General features: G+C 42.1%; 1 pseudogene; it reads right to left on the bottom strand.

Annotated features, from left to right (window-relative positions):
• Positions 1-5,397: 5,397 nt before the first annotated feature.
• The window catches only part of LOC101534752 (tubulin alpha-8 chain-like), a 29,793-nt pseudogene continuing 28,930 nt past the window's right edge, over positions 5,398-6,260 (bottom strand).

Raw genomic sequence — 6,260 nt, 5'->3', positions numbered from 1 at the left:
GTATTCCTTAAACTCCTCTATGTGCTTCTCATTGTTGATAAGAAGCTTTATGACAAGTTTTTTATATATTTTTATTAATATTTTGCATTATGTGACAGTTTCATAGGCTCTGGGTATCCCCCCACCCCTCCCCACGCCCCTGGTGGATTCCTCCACCTTGATGCAGTATTACAGTTCAAATTCAATCAAGATTCTTTCCTTGCAAACATATACCAAGCACAGAGTCCAGCTACTTCTTGTCCAGATGGGTTGAACAGTTTCTTGGGGAGACCATTTCTGGTCCAAAGTCAGAGCTGGTATAATATCATCACAGTCAATTAAGAGTATGACAAGTTTTTAAGTTCTTTATCTCACATTTCCTTGATGTGTTCCTTTTTTAATTCTGAGGATGGGAAAGGCTTTGCCGCCCCTGGGGTCACGCATTAGCACTCTGGTATCTCTGCTGCTTCCCAGTGTCCATCAGTCTCCAGGTGCCACTCTGATGCGGCCGGTCCTCTCCCATTCTCTGTGTCATGTTGGCTCATGATTCTCTGACTAAATGTGACCTTACCCGATCTCTCCTACTTGATTCTCTCCTAACTAGTGTTTTAAAGGCATCATAACGTTGCCTACACTTCTTTTTTTCAACTCAGGAGGCTATATGACAGTTCTTCAGATGGTTTAAGCTTGCCTAATGGGCATCATTACATAATAGCTATTCAAATTTCATCTCAAAGTGAAAAAAAAAGAAAGATAAAGAAGTTTACCGATTTCTTCCATATTTCAAAGTAAAGCAACAGTGGTTATTTTAATGACCACGAATCTCAGAAAAAGGCACAACAATCCTAATCACTTTCTTAATCACATTTTTCTGAGAAAGTCTTTAAAATATATCACAAATTATAAAAGTTTAATAGTCCAACATCAAATTCCTTTCTTGATAGAAAAGGAGTCTGATTAGTTCAAACAACATTCACAGAGGTGGTTCTCAGAAGAGAGTATAGCTCAAAGCATCCCCAAACCTTATTTACCTAACACTGTTTCCAAAGTACTGGGAAAAAATACCTATACAGTTGCTTTACTCGACGCTAAAACACAAGCCAACACAAGTTTATCTTGGTGAGAGCTCACACACTATGTAGTTTACAACCAGTATTAAGAGTAATAACAACATCATAGCAATGACACCTCACACGTGATATTTACTATACTATGATGCTCATTGTCACCACTAAAAATCACAGCATTACCAAGTAGGTATCATCACCCCATTTTACAGATTAAAGTGCTAGCCATTACAAGTTAGATAACTGACCCAAAGCCACAGGCGTGGAAGCTGTAGATCTGCCTTATTCAAGAGCTCCTGTTCACAGCCATAGGATTAAATGGAAAGACAGTGGTACCAATAGTTAGTACTTAATATTAATCAATATCAGTAATAATATTTATTAAATGTGCAATATTTGCTACAAACCAAGCAATGTGTTTTTTATCCTTTTTTCATTTATTTATTTTTATTACAAAGTCAGATAGAGAGGAGAGACAGCAAGATCTTCTGTCCAATGATTCACTCCCCAAGTGACCGCAACGGCAGGTGCTGCACCGATCCAAAGCCGGGAACCAGGAACCTCTTCCGGGTCTCCCATGTGGGTGTAGGGTCCCAGGGCTTTGGGCCGTCCTCGATTGCTTTCCCAGGCCACAAGTAGGAGCTGGATGGGAAGTGGAGCTGCTGGGATTAGAACCAGTGCCCATGTGGGATCCTGACGCGTTCAAGGTGAGGACTTTAGCCACTAGGCCACGCCGCCGGGCCCTTAATTAACTTTTAAATTTTTATTTTTGAGGATGTTTACACAGTTAATCAGGGTGGGAAGGATCTAGGGCTAGGGAACAGTGGGAGTAATCACTGTTTGCAAATTTCCTGTTTTTCCTTCCTGTATCTGGGGTGAGGAAGACCATGAGGGGAGAAGTCATGCCTAACTTCCCAACTGTCCCAGCACCCAGGGTGGGGAACGCACACCCGATATCAACCCAGGCTCCCCAATATTACACATGCTCAGCGAATTCTTTCCAAGTGGTTTCACTAGCTTTGAAATGCTGTCAATCTTGCCGGTTTAATTCTTTTTAAAGATAGTCTAATTAAATCCTCACAATGCTACGAACTAGCTATTATGGCCATCTTACACCTGCAGACGCAGGCAGTGGCTGGGCAAGGCTAGAGCGATAGCGCATAGGCAGGAAGCTGGCAAACATTGCTGCTGATGGGAATCCTAGACAGTCTGGTGCTGGACCCTTCACCCAAGTAACCTTGAAAATACACAACAATGCCTCTTAGAAAGAAATTGAGCAAAAGCCTAAAGTTAAGAAGATTCACTAAAAAAATTATTAATTTGAAATAAATTAGAAATGCAGAAAGGGAGGGAGAGAAAGAGATCTTCCCAAATGGCTGAGAGGCCAGAGCTGAGTCGATCAGAAGCCAGGAACCAGGAGCTGCTTCCAGGGCTCCCATGTGGGTGCAGCGGCCCAAGCGCTTGAGCCATCTAACACTGCTTTCTCAGGCTGTTAACAAGAAGCTAGATATAAACTAAAGGTGCAGAGACACGAACAAGCTTCCGTATGGACTTCTGGCATTGCAAGTTGCAGTTTTACTTGCTACACCCCAAAACTGTCCCCCAAGGAAAATTATCCTAAGGCAGTTTAACTTAGAAAAAGCAAATTCATGCAATATTGCATTTAACATGAGCAATCAGTAAATTTTGCGGGTTAGATTTCCAACAATGAGAATGTCCAAAAAGACATTTCCCAATTTGTTCCCACAAATTTGCTTGCAAGTTTGATTGGAAATCCAGAGATATTCAAAGACATGGTAAATATATTAGCCAGAAAATTTCTGTTTCACTTAAATCAACACATTCTCAAGTCAGAACTATTCTTATCAAAAATATCATCAATTATAAATCCCACGTACATTAGATTGTGTCAAAAAACAAATATGTCCAGGCAAAGAAATGAACCTTGATTTAATCTGAAAAATACCAAAGAACTACTTGTGAGAGAAGGGTTGGTAATCGGAGAGATACAGCAGAGAACACCAGGCTCCATTAGCAACAGTGGTTTTCTTTGGGGAATTTTAATTATTTAAGCAATTACTCACAATATGGCATTAACGTGTAAGAGAGATCTAGACGGTGAGCTACAATGCATGGTAATCAAATGAAAGACAAAGTAATAACTGATAATCAGAGATTTCAAGCATTGACCTCTATTTCTTTCATTGAAGTTCCTGGTGTTTTTCAAATTTTATAAATCAAACATACATGTCAAATTGGAAGCACTAGGCTTTCCTCGTCTATGGAGTATAGATTTTGCACACTCCCACCACCGTATTTCTACACAAATGGCTCAGAATCTAAACTTACACATCTAGTGTAAAGCAGCATCTGTTTAATAAGGCTACTATGTCAGCTTGGATTTTCAAGTATTACCCTACTTTGCCAAATAAATGTGTACTGCACGATATCAAGCGAAAGCTTCAACTAAGTTATCTCTGCTAATGGATAGAGCATGCTTTGGGTCTATACAGGAATGCTGTAACACATAATAAACACTACACAACAACCTGTCAGTCTTCGGATATTTAATCCCGAGAGATTTAAAATTTATATCAATAGCTGGTTCATTGAATCAATAATGTGGCATTGAAAATAACAAAACTTCCTTTTCTGTAATATTAAGCATATTTTTGTGCTTAGAGGAGCACTTCTTAACTGGGTTCGATAGACACACAGTACCACCTACCGGCAACTCTGTATAACTGCAGGCATGATGTCAAATTTGCCCAGAGAATAAGTATGCCCCTTCCTCACTGTTTAAGATGACAACTCCGTTGTTCCTGCATCTCCTCCTAGACGTCTAAGCAAGCAACATGAAAATTTTACTCTTCTTCTGTCAAAATCTAACACAATAGACCCCCTTCCTCGCCCTCTCTCCCCTCCTGATAAGAACAGACATCATACTAATTTTTGCATAGGGCCAGAAGCAATCAAACTTCCACTTCTAATTTATGCAACCCAAGAACTCTTCTAAAACCTATGCTGGTCACTTCACATCCTTGTGTAAAACCCTGAATGCCCACGGGATAAACTTAAACCCCCTGAGTCCCCCTAGTGGATATTTTATGTTCTACACAGAACTCAGGTACTCGGGTACTGACATACGCTCTCCTGCACACCCTGCATGAGCTGGGGCCGTGCACATCCCAGGCTTCATGCTCATAATGCCTGCAGCTACACAGAATTCACATGTGAGGGCCAGGATGCAAAATTCCTTTCAGGTACACAAATATGTGCTCCCTTCCTGTACCTCCAGTTCTGCAGATACTTTCACTTCCAAGAATATTTATCTCCACCTCTCTGTCTATATTCCCTGCTTTGTCCCTAGCCTTAGAGGACTCAGTTCCTACTTATCCCAGTAGGGTAGCTGTTTGCCATATAGGGCTAAATTTGTAATAGCTGAAATGAAAACAAAACTTAGAATGCAGTTTCTTATTTCGAAGTCTCAGTACTTGTGGCTAGTGGTGAGCACACTCAACGCAACAGGTGTGGAGTGCTTCTATTTCAGCAAAACAGCAGTGGGGGGGTACTAGCCCGGGGACTCCTCACACAGCCCTGCACTCCCACAGCTCTCCAGGCTCAACCCACATTATGGGACTGCACCCTGCACATCTAAATGAGCTCTGGCATTCTGCAGGGACAACTGTCTGTTCATGCCATCGAGCTAAGGGAGCACCACCACCCACTCCTTCATTCCTTTCCTCATGAAGCTTCTTAGAATTCTTCTAACTGGGCAACTCCCTGTCCTCCGGCCTTCCCTGTTCAGTTAAACTGAACACCACACACACACACACTTTGCCATTTGAAAACATATTAGCAAGAAAAGTTATTGGGAAATACAAACATGGAATTGCAGTTGAAAAAGCAGGGCTCGGACACCTTCTCTGCTCACCACCCCTGCTAAAGCTTTGCAGCTATTCACATAACCAAACTTCAACCTGACCTACTTTGGAAAACAGTGGGGAAAGATGACATCTTTTTATCTCAAATATTAAAGCTATTTTAACTTATTTGAAGTTAATAAGAAATAAATATCTTATTCATTGTGTAACATGCTTCTCTGATTTTGAAGGCATTTAGGTAATATTAGTATATATACTCAATTCAAGCAATTTGTCACAGAAAAATCAATCCTGGAGGTGTATCAAGACATATTCACATCTGCTTGCCAAATATAATAACCAGGAATTTTTAACAACTCCTAATCCATTAACAGAGCAAGTTCAAAAAATTTTTTTCATTACTCCTTTGCTGGACAGCAACACAGGACAGAGCAGTCTCAGTAGAGCAGTCAGCAGTCACAGACAGGCTAACAAGCCTCACCCTCATCCTCTCCTTCAGCATAGTGTGCTCCTACCTCCTCATAATCCTGCTCCAAGGCAACCATGTCCTTGCGAGCCTCAGAGAACTCTCCCTCCTCCATGCCCTCACTCACATACCAGGGAATGAATGCACGCTTGGCATACATCAGGTCAAACTTGTGGTTCAGGCAAGCCCAGGCTTGGACAATGACTGTGGTGTTGCTCAGCATGCACACAGCTTGTGGGACCCTGGCCAGGACTCTAACAGGCAGGCATTGGAGTTGGAGACTAGTAATTGTTGCCAACCTTAAAGTCAGTGGGGCAATGATCTACAAACTGGATGCTCCACTTGGACTTGATGGTAGCAATGACAGCATTGACATCTATGGGAACTACATCCCCACGGTATAACAGGCAGCAAGCCATGTATTTACCATGACAAGGGTCACATTTCATCATCTGGTTGGTCGGCTCAAAGCAAGCATTGGTGAGCTCTGCTACAGAAAGCTGTTCGTGGTAAACTTTCTCAACAGAGATGACTGGGATGTAACTGGCCAGAGGGAAGTAGATGAGGGGATAGGGTACCAAATTGGTCTGGAACTCGTTCAGGTCAACATTCAGGGCTCCTTGAAACTCGAAAAAGGTTGTGATGGAGGCTGCAACCTATCTCATAAGGTGGTTAAGGTTAGTGTAACCAGGGCGACCCGTATCAAGGTTTCTCAGGCAGATGTCATAGATAGCCTCGTTATTCACCATGAAGGCACAGTCAGAGTGCTCCAGGGTGGTATGGGGGTGAGGATAGTTGTAGGGCTCCACAACAGCTGTGGAGACCTGAGGGCAGGGTCGATGGAGAACATCAAGCTGATGAGTT

The sequence above is a fragment of the Ochotona princeps genome, chromosome 2 (assembly GCF_030435755.1).
Source record: "Ochotona princeps isolate mOchPri1 chromosome 2, mOchPri1.hap1, whole genome shotgun sequence".
Taxonomy (NCBI): domain Eukaryota; kingdom Metazoa; phylum Chordata; class Mammalia; order Lagomorpha; family Ochotonidae; genus Ochotona; species Ochotona princeps.
This window is presented reverse-complemented; position numbering and strand designations above follow the sequence as displayed.